Source organism: Anser brachyrhynchus (assembly GCF_964034855.1).
Source record: "Anser brachyrhynchus genome assembly, chromosome: 1".
Lineage (NCBI taxonomy): Eukaryota > Metazoa > Chordata > Aves > Anseriformes > Anatidae > Anser > Anser brachyrhynchus.
In genome coordinates, this window is record NC_137694.1 from 158795088 (window position 1) to 158809106 (window position 14019).

The 14019-nt window shown below is 37.2% G+C and overlaps 1 protein-coding gene across 24 annotated transcripts in view; it reads right to left on the reverse strand.

Moving 5' to 3' along the window:
- Positions 1–14019, reverse strand: part of GPC5 (glypican 5) — a 765123-nt gene that overhangs the window by 312995 nt on the left and 438109 nt on the right. The window contains exon 8 of one of the 24 annotated variants that reach the window (XR_013945423.1): positions 6349–9372. The exons of the other annotated variants lie outside the window; for them this stretch is intronic. The gene's annotated coding sequence lies outside the window, so the exon portion shown is untranslated. Of the gene's footprint in view, positions 1–6348; positions 9373–14019 lie in introns of those variants that run through there. 24 annotated transcript variants of the gene reach the window in all.

Genomic DNA, 14019 nt, shown 5'->3' on the forward strand with positions numbered 1-14019 from the left:
CTAACATGGGGCTTATGGATTCTTCTCACAGAAGCCATGCCTGCAGCCTCTTGCCACCGAAGCCTTGCCATGTAAACCCGACAGAGCTGTAAATTCTAGAAATGAATTCAAAGTTCTGGTGTAGGGTAAAATTTCTCTTTAAACTCATTTGATCACTTTTTCCATGTTACATTTTCCGAAGGCTGTTGCAAAAACATTGTTTTTATTTATTTATTTATTTTTAACTAATTAGCGTTATTAGAAGGTAGAAAAATGCCATATCGTTACTTTCAAAGAATTACGGAAATGTAATCCTGCTACTGAAAATCACTATGTGTTTCTTTTAGAATGTTGTAAATCATTTTAACAGACCAAGTAAATTTGAAATATAGGACATTTTTTATCAGTGATTCAATTCCTTCTGATTAAATCTTCTGATTAATCGGTAAAGGTATACTTCCTGCTTAGGATTCTCTAACTAGACATGCTTTAGCAAAATAAAATGGCAGACTGCCAAAAGCACACCAGTTGGCATGAATGCAAGAGATAAACCACAGTTAAAACAAACAGGAATTTAGATTCAGGAGTAGTCTTCCAAATCGATTTAAGAATAAGGACTGTTTTGCTAAGAATAAGCTCAAACATAGAAAGGGGAGTCTACAGAAAAAGAGTAAGTCAGGAAAAATGAAAGCAATTTATTAAGGATAAGGCAGAGCAAGACAATAAAAAATATATGTGAGTTTGAAGGTTTAGATGATTCACAGAAGTTTAAAGTAGAAAATAAAATTCAATACTGTGGGAGTACAAGATCAACACTGTTTTGTTGGACTTGAGAGAAAATGAGGGGTTAGTAGAGAAGGAAGTTAGTTTATAACATTTTTAGCTTGAAAGTGTTTATACATGAATACACATCAGTATCTGAATGACTAATGTGATTATATTCATAAATATTCATGGATACTCAAAGTGGAAATGAGATGGTGAGATCCATAGAAGTGATTTAGCAGCAGCAATAGCCTTTGTTCTTTCTAGAACATCATCCACAATACTGAAGAACATTGCCTGACTTTCGCCAGAGCCATATTACACATCCTGTAATAAAAAAAAAAAAAAAAAAGTCTCCAAAAATAGAAGAATAAGCAAATAAAGTCTAAGAGATCTGATAATACTGGTTGATTAATTTCTGGAGATGTGCTGTTATGGTGGAAAGGAAAGAAAAGTTATTGCATTCTAGAAAAAGCAAAGATTCCTCTTGAAAAGACAGAATTTCTAGTCTTTGGAGTCCTTGGTAGCTGATCCACCTGATTTTTTTCTTGACTTTCAAAAGGTGATGTGCTGCAGGAAAGTTTCTGAGAGAATAGTCGAGATACAAACCAAGTTGTCGTGTCTTGTAATTGGGAAAGTCTTAGGGTGTACACTGACATATAACTACTGAGACTTAACTGAGAAGTGATAATGTATCAGGCTCCTAAAACTCAATTATGTGGCTTACAATTAAAAAAGAAAAAAAAATGAGGAACAAAAAAAAAAAAAAAAGGAAGAAAATATGTAGAGTGATTAGAATAAAAAATTCCACTGCTTTCTTAACTAAAACTCTTCTGTTTCTGCATTTTCCTTTATAAACATTTTATTCAAATTATTCACTCTGGAACGATCGGTTCTTAATTTTATAAGCAATGAATGTTAAGCTAACACTTATACAAGCAAAGATTTTAAAATCTCTTTGGATCTGCTCAGAAAAGATAAAAATACATGCAAAGTATATTATTCAAAACTCTATTTAAATATGTATGTTAGACAAGCGCACACCACACTGAATTTGAGGGGATTGGTTGGGTTTGGCTTTGAGTAGGAAACTCCCAGGCAGAAACTGAAAAAAAATAAAAATAAAATAAAAAAAAATGTGTGGCATTAGCATTTCCTCATATCTGTTTTTATCCATTCTTATTTCTAATGATCTCATCAGAATGCCATTTTTTTTTTCCCTAATCATCCTTCTGCCCTGGCAGAATTTGAAACCATATGGGTGCCTTCTGTTGGAAGCAAAAGTATATACATGTTTTTTTTAGGATTCCATGAAGAGGTAATGGATAGCATGCCTTAGTATACTTTAAACATTTTTTATCTTAAAAGCCACATACCTGCATGGATATGATTTTATCTCCAACTGAGAGAACTGGGCTAATCACATACTTCCATTTAGAAGTTCTCTTTAATGACAGCCCAGGTTCTGAAGCAAAATTACAAACCAAGCCTTCATTCTTACTAATCTTTTTGCTTTCAAATTATCTATAAAATATTGTAGCTAACTGTGGAGGAGAAGAAAATTGAACTCAAAGTAAATAAATAAATTTTTATACAGGTAAACTTTTTTATTTTATTTTATTCTATAGTGGTCAAGGGAGAAAGATGTTTGAGGGAATTACAGAGTTCTGGTCTGATGTCTGAAGGATTACTGAAGTCCTTACCCAAGCCAGAAGGACCATCAGAAGCAAAGCCTCTCGCACTTCAGATAAAAGATGCAATTCTTTGACCTTGATTTGTAGCAAATAAAAAACTCCAGTACACACGTACTTCCCACTCCATGAGGAAGAGGAAAAAAAATAATATATATATATATGATGCAACGGATCATTAGGCATGTTACTTAAGTTAAGTAGTGATTGTGTGTTGATAACCATGATACAGAAACCTTGTAGAAGATAAATAGCAAATTCTCCTTCAATAATCAGCTATTGGAACAGAATTATCTTTGATCTACTTTTGGAATCAGTTGACTCTCACTGTGCACTCCTACGTAGTCAACACTAATCCCTATAGGTGGGTGTTTGTTTGTTTGTTTGTTTGTTTGTTTTTCCCCACTACAAAAAGAGCAACTCTCATTCTCAATCTTTGACTGACTTCCCTTATAACATTAATTCCTTTTCATTTTTTACCTATTTTGCTTGAAAAATAAGGCATTGCTAATGTTACACTAATCGTTTCTGTGTGTTTTACCTAAGCTATACAAAGCAAAAAGAAGGGTGTATGTAGTTAGTCAGTATATGTTAAATTGCAAAAATCCTAAGTCAAAAACACTAAATAGGGCATACATGTCATTGAAAAAAATAACAAAAATAATAATAATTCCAATCAATGCTCACTGTTTAGTTAATCGAATCTTTAGTAACTTATTTATAATTTTATAGGGTCTTTTGATTAAAGAACAAAAATCTGTTAGTTGGAAAAAAAATAAGTGCACAAGTCACTATTTGATTTTAAATGTATTGAAATATTTCATTTGGTTTTACATAAATAAGTGTATTCAGACCAAACAAGCTAACTATGTTCATTCACTATTATGTATGGCTCAGAGCCAAATAGTCTACTAATAAAATAAAATTACAGGAGCTGGTCATCTTTACAGAGAGAGAGTCAAGTCTCCAACTGCTTCTTCCCTCTTCATTGTCTCAACAAAGTATGGAAAAAGAAGCTGTGATCCATTTACTATTTCTTAATTTCTTGATCTCTTGGCAAAAATATATATATATATATGTTTATTTTTTTTTTCTTTAAACAGATGAAGAAAAGGAAGAGACTGATTTTGTGTGTGGTATAGTCAGTGAATTAGACTAGTCTAGACCGGTCTAGACCAGACTAGACTAGACTGGACTAGAATAATTCAGTTGGAAGGGACCTTCAAAGATCATCAAGTCCACCTGCCTGACCTCTTCAGGGCTAAGCAAAAGTTAAAGCATGTTACTGAGGATGCTACCCAAATGCCTCTTGAACACTGACAGACATGGGGCATCAACCACCTCACTAGGAAGCCTGTTCCACTCTTTTTGACTACCATCACAGAACCGCAATTTTTCCTAATGTCTAGTTTGAACCTCCCTTGGTGCAGCTTTGTGCTGTTCCCTTGTGTCCTGTCATCAGAGAGAAGAAACCGGCACCTCTCTCCCCACTTCTCCTCAAGAAGTTGTAGAGAGCAATGAGGTGGCTTCAGCATTCTTTTCTCCAGACAAGACAACCCAGTTGTCCTCAGCCTCTCTCCTTATAGGATATGCTTCCAGCCCTTTCACTAGCTTTGTTGCCCTCCTCTGGATGCTTTCTTAACATGCTTTTTATATCGTAGACCCCAGAACTGCACAAAATATTCAAGATGGGGCCATACCAATGCTAAAGATAGTGGGAGAATCTACTTGTTTGACCAGCTGGCTATGCTATGTTTAATGTGTTCTAAAATGAAGTTTGCCCACTTGGCTGCCAGCGATACTGACTCATGCTGAGTTTGCTGATGACCAAATTCCTTTCTGATGAGCTGCTCTCCAGCCATTCATCTCCCAGTCTGCACCTCTGTCAAGCATTGCTCTGTCCCAGGTGTAGAACCTGGCATTGTTCTTTGTTGAACTGCATGCCGTTGATCATTGTACAATGCTCCAATCCATTGAGACCTCTCTGAGGCTTCTTATCACTCCAGAGAGTCAACAGCACCTCCCAGTTTAGTAGCATTAGCAAACCTGCTGTGGGTGCCTTTCACTCTTGCATCTAGATCATTGATAAAAATGTTGAACAGGACAGGCCATAAAATTGAGCCCTGTGAACACCACTAGTGAGCAGCTGCCAGCCAGGTGTCGCCCCATTTATTATGACCCTTTGAACTCTGTTGTTCAGCTAGTTCATTACCCAGTGTAGTGTTAAGCCCATTTATCTCACAGCTGGATGATTTGTCTGGAAGAATGCTGTGAGGTATAGTGTCAAAGGCCTTATTAAAATCCAGAAAGTTTACATCCACTGCTTCCCCTTCATCCACCAAGCAGATGACCTTATCGTACAAGGAGATAAAATTACTAATGAAGATTTTCCCTTGATGAACCCATGTTGACTATGCCTGATTACACCTTTGTTCTTTAAATTCCTTTCAATATCTCCCAGGATATTCTACTCTGAAACTTTTTCAGGGACTGAAGTTAAACTAACAGGCTGGTAGTTTCCTCTTCTGTCATGCCCTTTTTCTAGATGTGTATAGCATTGAGTAGCTTCCAGCCAGCATGGACCTCACTGGACTCCCATGACCTTTGGTAAATGGTGTTCAGCAATAACATCCACTAACTCCTGTCAGGAGTGAATTCTGGCAGGTTTCATGGACTTGTGAATGTGGAGCTGATACAGCTGTTTGCTTCGAATTTTGGTGACCACAGGTGGAAAGTCACTGCACCCCCAGTCATGGTCCTCCAACTCTGAGGTTGGGGCAGCCCAAGATCATTTGTTAAAACTAAAAACTGAGGCAATAAATAAATAAATAAATAAATAAATAAATAAATAAATAAGGCATTTAATGCCTTTTCCTCATCTTCATCCTTACTTGTTAGGTAACCATCTGCTGCAAGTAACAGTCCAATGTTTTCCTCTGATCTCCTCTTTCTGCTACTATGCTTTAAAAAGCCTTTTTTTTGTTGTCTGACACCACACTGGCCAATGTCTACTCGAGCTTTGGCTTTTCTTGTTTTCTCCCTGCAGATGCAAACTGCAGCTCTGTACTCTCCCTGTGAAGTCAGGCCTTGTTTCCAGAGATCATATATTTGCTTTCCTAACCCATTTCCAGGAGGAATCCCAATTCAGCTAGGCCAGTCTTCTGCCCTGCTTACTTGACTTGCGGCACAATGGGTTCGCCTGCTCCTGGGCTTTCAAAAGATGGTTCTTGAAAAGTGACCAGTTCTCATGGATCTTTAAACCCTCTAGACCCAATTTCCAGGGAATGCTACTAACTGTTTCCCTGAGAAGCTCAAAGGTTGCTCTGTTAAGAGTCCACGGTGGCAACTCTGCTCACCATCTTTCTCCTTACACCAAGAAATTTGAACTCAACTATTTCATGATCACTGTGGCCAAGACAGTCACCTATCATCACATCTTCCACAAGGCCTTCTGTATTTTCAAACTATAGATTTAGAGAAATTTCAAAGTTTTGAAAATTTAACAGCTTAAAAGCAATAAAAGTGGGATAAAAAGAAAGTACATTTAAATACTCATGAGGAAATTCAAACCCTTTAGAAATTTGATTTTTGAGCAAGTACATTTTTAATGGATATTCAGTGAACCTTGTTGAAGCAACATGAGGGCCTCCCTTTATTTAGAAAAAAAAAAAAATAACAGATATAAGCATATACTAGTCAGAAAACTAAAAAAAAAAAAAATCTTTGTTCAATATGAGAACAGGGAAATTACATCCTAATGAAAATGAACTAATAACACAAATTTGAAGACTCACTAAATAATTAGGTCACAGTGAGAAGTGAAGTGCAGAAAAATGACACAAAGGTTTCAAGAAGAAAAATCCAAATATTTACAATTTTTATGTTTTATTTATTTCCTATTGAAACTAAAAGAAAAGTATATTCTTGGTGAAGATTGAACTTTCTTTAAACCAATAGTCAAAGGAAATGAGAAGTGATGCAGTCTGAACAAACAGTATGTTTCCCTACATAGTCCCATGAGATACTGACCACACAAAACATTAATACAATATTCTATATATGCTTTTTTCTCTTCATAGGATTTTCTTATTGATGTGTTGGAAAACTCTTCTTCAGAGCTTATAGTAATGTATATACTACAGTAGACACAATGTACATAAACTACTGGTTTATTTGTAAAATATCTTACTATTGTGATTGATGGTAGTTTGACTCCAGAACATTTTGGCAAGAAATTAAAAGGATTAAAAAAAGAACATGCAAAGAAACTATTCCCCATGACTTTGGGAAAAGTGATTAGTCTGATCAAATCATTTGTTTAAAAGCAAACCACCTGGAAGTTAAATGATGATCTGTTTCCTGTTTTCCCACATCTATATTACATCTCACAAAGCCTGACAAAATAAGGCTTTTATTTTATTTTATTTTATTTTATTTTATTTTAGCCATCTTGCCCTCACTGCCTGGATCTCCAGGTCTTCTACTTTCAATCCCAGCTTTGAGTTTTTCCCCACTGACCTGAAAAAATTATCAAAGTCAAAATATATGACACACTCCCACCCAAACATCAAAAATGAACTAAAAGCTCATGCGTGTTCTCTTTCTTTCTGTTTTGTATCCCTCCTGTAATTTAATGAAGTATTACTGAAACACAGATAATTTATTAAAAGGGAACATTCAGGAGCGATCCATCAAAGGGTTTCATTTTAATTGCTTTCCACATTTTCTCACAATACTTACCAGTGCTGTTTTCCAAAATAAGAAAAGACTGAGAAATGGCTACAGTTGTGACAAAATGCTTCATCACAATGATTTTATCCATTATACTTTTTATATAAGCAACAGATGAAAACAATGCAGTGAATGAAAAAATGAGCAGTTTGTCATTACAAAATTGATGTGCACAGTGACATAATATTTGTTGGCCATCTCACTTGCCCTGTATTTGGGTAATTGAAAAATTTTCTATTGCTTACCAAATGCCTCAGCCACACAGTACTCTGACTCACAGGTACCCAAAGGTGCTTCTGAACAATACGTTTCTTGCTGAGCAGCAGTACACATGGAACCCATAGACTATAGTATAAACAATGTTAGGTGTTCACTAGTATCAAAATTCATTTGGGCCTTTATTTTATTTTCAAGCCTTCCTTTATGTTTAGCAGTACGTAAGGTAAATATTTTTTGGATCAATCCTATTTTCCAAAGTTTTTGTAGTTACTGATAGAGGGCCCTAAGTTTGAAAACAAAATGGGCTATGTGATTTACTTACTTTATATTCTGTATCAAAATGTAAAGTAATTCTGTGCATCAGAAAAATGCTGGTTGTGCATTTAAGGCATGAATTTGCCTTTTAATTATAAAAATGTAATTCAACAATGTAACTGTATTTTATATCCTTAGCTTTAGAGTGTGTGTTTAGTATTCACAAAATCAAAAAAATGCACAGATGAGATCTTATGAAGAGGTAACGCAAAAACAGTTGCCATGATAGTAAGCAGAACAAAAAGGCTCTATGCATAATTGCTATAAAACATTTTATGGTGAGTCTAGCAAGAAGACTAAGGTTCAATCCATAGGACTGCCATCATTTAAGACAATTTTGTGTTATTAGACCAATTTCATAAGAGCGTTCAAGTCCTTTGGCTGTTCCAACAACAACAAAAAAATATTTGGTAGAAGAATATTTTAATCAAAATTATAATAGGCATATAATATGTGAATTGTAGTTATGTCTCATAGTAATGAACTGTTCAATATTCTGTCACTTGATTAAACATTATTTCCAGTTCCTTCCTACATGGTACCTCACAAGTTTGAAAGAAAGGACAGACTGATCAGCTAATATTTATGAAAACAGCTAAAGCATAAATTTCAGTATTGTAAAAAGCATCCTCAATTTCTCCACGTTTTGGTAGAGATCAATGTGCCTTTCAAAGCCATGCACAGAGACCACCCTCATATTCCACATGGTACCTTCAGAATTCTGATGACAAATTCTGTTATTTGCAACTAAAGAGATGAAAGCTACTTACGATAATCAATCTACCTAGCTTACAGAACAGGCTGAACAGTTGTGCTGGAAATGGAAACTTATCACTTTTGACCAACTGGAAAGAACCCATCCACTATACCCAAATTCCATGTTGGGTTAATTTATGCCTATTTCTAATAGGCAGAAGCACCATCAACACCTGCTTAACCTCAACACATAAAGTCTGTATGTAATTACTGAAAAAAAACCTTTTTCCCTGATGACACAACATAGATTTTGCATTGTACATACCTTTTTTGGTTGGTTTGGTTTGGTTTGGTTTTGGTTGTTGTTTGTTTGTTTTTGTTTTTATTTAAACCTCAATGTGTTCTCACACACGTGTCCCCCCTCCCCCGTCCCCCCCCCCCCCCCCCCCCCCAAAGGGAAGGGGTGAGAAAATACGATGGAAAGGGCTCAAGGATTGAGATAAGTACACTCAGCAATTGTTGTCACAGGCAAAACAGACTCAGCAAATAGGAAGATTAATATAATTTATTGCCTATCATTAGCAGACTAGAACAGTGAGAAACTAAAATCAGAATAACAACACCTTCCCCCTCCATCCACCCTCTTCTTCCTCCTCCCCCCACGTGGCACAGGGGAATGGGGAGTGGGGGCTGTGGTCAGTCCCTAATACTTTGTCTTCTTCACAGTCACTCTCTGCTCCTGCTCCACGTGGGGTCCCTCCCACGGGATGCCATCCTTGCCAAACTGATCCTGCGGGGGTTTCCCACAGACAGCAGATCTTCAGGAACTGCTCCAATATGGGTCCGTATCACGGGCTCCATCTGTCAGGAGCAAACTGCTCCAGCATGGGATTCCCCACGGGCAGCAGCTCCTCCCAGATCCCCTGCTCCTGCGGGGGCTCTCCATGGGCCGCAGCCTCCTCCAGGCCACATCCACCTGCTCCACCGGGGGCTCCTCCACAGGGGGGCTGCAGCGTGGAGATCTGCTCCGTGTGGGACCCATAGGCTGCAGGGGGACAGCCTGCTCCACCAGGGGCTTCTCCACAGGCCGCAGGGGAACTTCAGCTCCGGTACCTGGAGCGTCTCCTGCCCTCCTTCTGCACTGACCTTGGGGTCTGCAGGACTGGTTCTCACTCCTTGCTCTCCCAGCTGCTGTTGTGCAGCAGTTTTTTGTTTTGTTTTGTTTTTGTTTGTTTTTGTTTGTTTGTTTGTTTGTTTTCCTGTCTTAAATCTGCTCTCCCACAGGCAGAACCATCGTCGCTCATTGGCTCAAGCTCCAGCCAGCAGCAGGTACCTTTTGGAGCTGGCTGGATCTGGCTCTTCTCTAACATGGGGCAGCAGCCAGGCTCTTCTCACTGAGGCAACCTCTTTGGTCCCCCTGCTACCGAAACCTTGCCACGTAAACCCAGTACAACAGTTAAATTTCAAGAACTCATTCTGGTGACATTTGATAGTGAATTGCAGTGTCACACTGTAAAACTAACATGCACGCATGCTTTGAATATATATGCTTTCTTTTTTACATAGGCATCACTTTATCTCTTAGAACAAACAATTAATTGAGAGCTTGTTCAAAGGATATGATTTTAAAGAGGCTTCTTCCATTGATTGTATATCTTTACAGATGATCAATTTGAGCTTTTTTTGACCATCAGTGGGGCTGATGGTAACCTCCCTCCCTCTTCTCTTCTGTCACCAGGAAATCATACTGCTGCCAAGAGGTAGTAGTTTCAAATTGTTTAAAATAAAATAATAAAATAAAATAAAATAAAATAAAATAAAATAAAATAGCATCTTTTTTTGATAGATCTTTGGGGGAAGTTTGTGTGTTTTTTTGTTTTGTTTTGTTTTGTTTTTTGGCTGGCCTGTTTATTTATTACCTGGGGAAAAGCATAGTTTCTAAAGCTAGTGATGGACTGCTCACTACCAGCATTTTTTGAAAAAAAGATTAAAAAAAAGGAACCATGACACCACTGTAGATAGATGATATTGAACCTCTCTGCGATTAGCTGGGTGTAGAAGAAAATGAAATAGAAACCTAAGGAGAGACTTTTTTTAAGTGATTTATACAGTACATTAAACAGAGGGGAAATCCTTTCTAGAAAAACCCTTTTGAGAAAGAACATTTACTTACACTGATGTTTGCTACAATGTTGTTCACATACACACCTATGTTGGTAAATACTGTACTAGGATTTCAGTTAATAAAATTACACCAAAAAATAACTATTCCCTTTAATGCCTGAACTCCAGATGCTTTTCTTTTCTGAAAAAAAAAATATATATATATATGTATATATGTATATATATATATATATTTCAAAATCTCATTCTCCAACAAAATTAAGAGCCTTGACTTTTAGGATACTCCCAATAATATCTTCTCAGGAGGAATCAATCAGATGCTGCACCTGATAATATTCATACTCTTCACCCCTGCCATCATTCTTTCCTGTTTGTCAGTGAGTGCTACAGTGGCATCTTCTGGCATACAGAAGAATTAATAGCCATCTCGCTGTGAAAGAGCATCTCCATTAAAAGCATAAGCTAAAAAACAAGCTTAAAGAACTGAAATAATAAAACACCTCTTCTTCAATTATTCTGCTTAGACCAATTGAAACAATAATGAATGATGAGAAATTTAAATCCAGTGGTTTGATAAGTGGCCATTTGGGCATGAGAGTTTACGTATGAGGCAACTGCTTCGAGGGCTATTAGTATTCCAAATAACAGCTTTATAATTGTATCACTTGACATAAGATGAGAAATGATAGTTAATTAGAAAAAGGGAGAGCAAGAAAAAAGAGAGGTAAAGGCAACATATAGGACTACCAAAACAAAACAAACCAAAACAAAACAAAAAAAAACACTTGAAACTGATTATTATCTCTTTTTGAATCCATCTCTCTAAACACTTTCTGTTATGACTTATATTTAATAGAAACATTTAACAGCTGTTTCCAGCCAGCTCCAACAGCCCCAATGCAGGGCATGTCTGGGCCCAGCAGAAAAGATGGTGGTGCCTCTGGGGTAGCAGATTTAAGAAAGCAAAAATCATTGCCTGGCAGTGTGAGGAAGACAAAACCCCTGTGAATTTCAAGGTCAGAGAATAAGGAGAGGGAGGAGGTGCATCAGGAGCTGGAGCAGAAATTCCTGCAGCCCGTGGAGGATCCCACACTGAACTGGGTGGGTGTTCCCCAAAGGAACTGTACCAGATGGAGAAGACCCACGCTAGAGCACTTCTTGAAGGACAGCAGCCCAATGAGAGAGACCATGCTGGAGCAGGGCAAAATGTAAATAAAGGAATGGCAGAGATAAAGTATTATGATCTGATCACAACCCCCTATTCCTGATCCCCCCTGAACTGCCTGGGAGAGGAGGTACAGGAGTCAGGAATGAAAGAATGAAGTTGAACATGGGAAAGGGGGATGTGTGGGGGAAATGTTTTAGTTTTTGTCTTTGTTTCTTACCATCCTGCTCTATTTTAATTGGCAATAAGTTTAATTAATTTTCCCCAAGTCAAATCTTTTTTGCCTGTGATGGTAACTGTTAAGTGATGTTCTTGTCTTTATCTCAGTCCACAAGATATTTTTTTTTTTAAATCAACTCTTCAAGAGGAGGCATGAGAGGGCATCTGGGTGGGTATCTGGCAGTCAGCCAAGGTCAACCTAACATAGCTATATTCATGTACAGCAGAAGTATATTTGGTTTGCCTTAAAGTGTTGGTCTCCAATTTGTTTTGGTTGATTTCCAGTATCTTGCATAGTTCCACTATTTTGGCTAGAGGAGACACAGCTCCAGAGGAGGTGCAAAGTGATCAGCAGAAACTATCTTATTAACTAAATCAGTTTGTAAAACAGGAGTCGATGCTCTTAGTTTACCTATATTTAAGGTTTGTCAAAGTGTCTTGTGTGTCTCAGTCTTGAAAGAGAGAGACTAGCACAACATAAACTGGAAACCTATCAATGTTTTTTACTATCTTCATTTAAATATATGAGCACGCATGTTTAATTATTGAATATAAATTCCCTGATCTGCACTTTTAAATAGCCAACATTTAGCAAACAATATATGTTTTAATAAATCTCAAGTACTTCTGCAAGTCACAATGTATAATCAATATTTTTGTCTATAACTAGCTTTTGCTGAACAATTTGATTAGGAAACCTTCACCTTAATTAATAGTTCCTCCTTCCTTTCTTCCTTTCGTTTTTTCTCTTTCCTTCCTTCCTTCCTTTCTTTCTTCCTTCCTTCCTTCTTTCCTCCTTTCTTCCTTTCTTCCTTTCTTCCTTTCTTTTTCTTTCTTTCTCTTTCTTTTTTCCTAATGACTGAATTTGTCTATGTAACGTATCCACAAAGTATGTACAAAGTGATTATTAGGCAATTATTTAGTTCATATGTAGCTTCTTCCTTTGTAAACAACTGTATTTTTCTGATTTTGCTTCCCAGCATTTCAGAAATGGTCATTTTTAACAGGCAGCTGTCTCCATGCTGTCTGAAGACTGACATATTTTCCAAATGTCACCATTGCAATCTGTAAAACACTCTTAATGGTGTTATACTTTCTATATCACTACCACCTGTGTAAGTGTCATATACTGTGTTTCTCACATACAAAAGCTGGTCACAGGATCCACCCTTTTGTCTTGGAAATGGAGTCGTATATACATCAGCATTTCTATTCAAGCCTACAAACTTAAGAAATGGTAGAATAGACACAATAGAAGTAGTGAAGAAGGAAGTTTCTGCCTATTTCTCATACATCTTTCTCAACTCATACTTGTTCCCATTCAGACATTCTAGTCATACTTGTTCCTCAAGAAATTCTTTTATTTGCCTCCAGTTTTTTTATTCTTAGGGTTTCCATCTCAGTCTATGACCTTTTATTAAGGCTAAAGTTTTGCTCTTCTAGGTTGGATCTCAGGCACATTTTGGCCCTGAATTACAATGGCATTGATTGATTCATGCCCATAATGCCTAAGGGCATTATTGATAATTAAATTTAAAAAGGGCTTGGTGCCCTTCCCTGAAGCCTGGCACAACTTTACGTATGGTTTGTCCATGCTCACAACATTCATAATTCCAAATCACGTCTGAATGAGAAATGTACCAGCTACTCAGGGAGCCCTTACTTTAAGGTTGTGCAATAAAAGCAGTTACCTAGGGATGACTGTATACAACACATGGCTGACAAAGGAAGCCAAATGGGAGAAAAGATATGTTTTAGAGACCTAATGGATTTGACATAAAAAATACTAGTGACTATATGGTGCCACAAAGGATGTATTTAATGAAGTTTGTGTCTATTGAGCTGTGGCATAACCCTCTATGCCTCCAACTGGGTAAATCACAATGAAGCAGGAAATATTTTCTTCCTTAATCACCTCCACTGGCCCTAAGCAGAATCTGCTAATGGGACTCCAAGTTTGAAAAATGACTCATGTTTAACATGTCTACTCTCACTGTTACTGGCCAACATCTGGCAGAGCGTTGTACTACTTAGCCAACCATTGAAAACACAAAAAGTGGAATTTATCTTCAGATTCAGTTACCTAAATGTAGTTGTCTACAATACAGGGTTTAA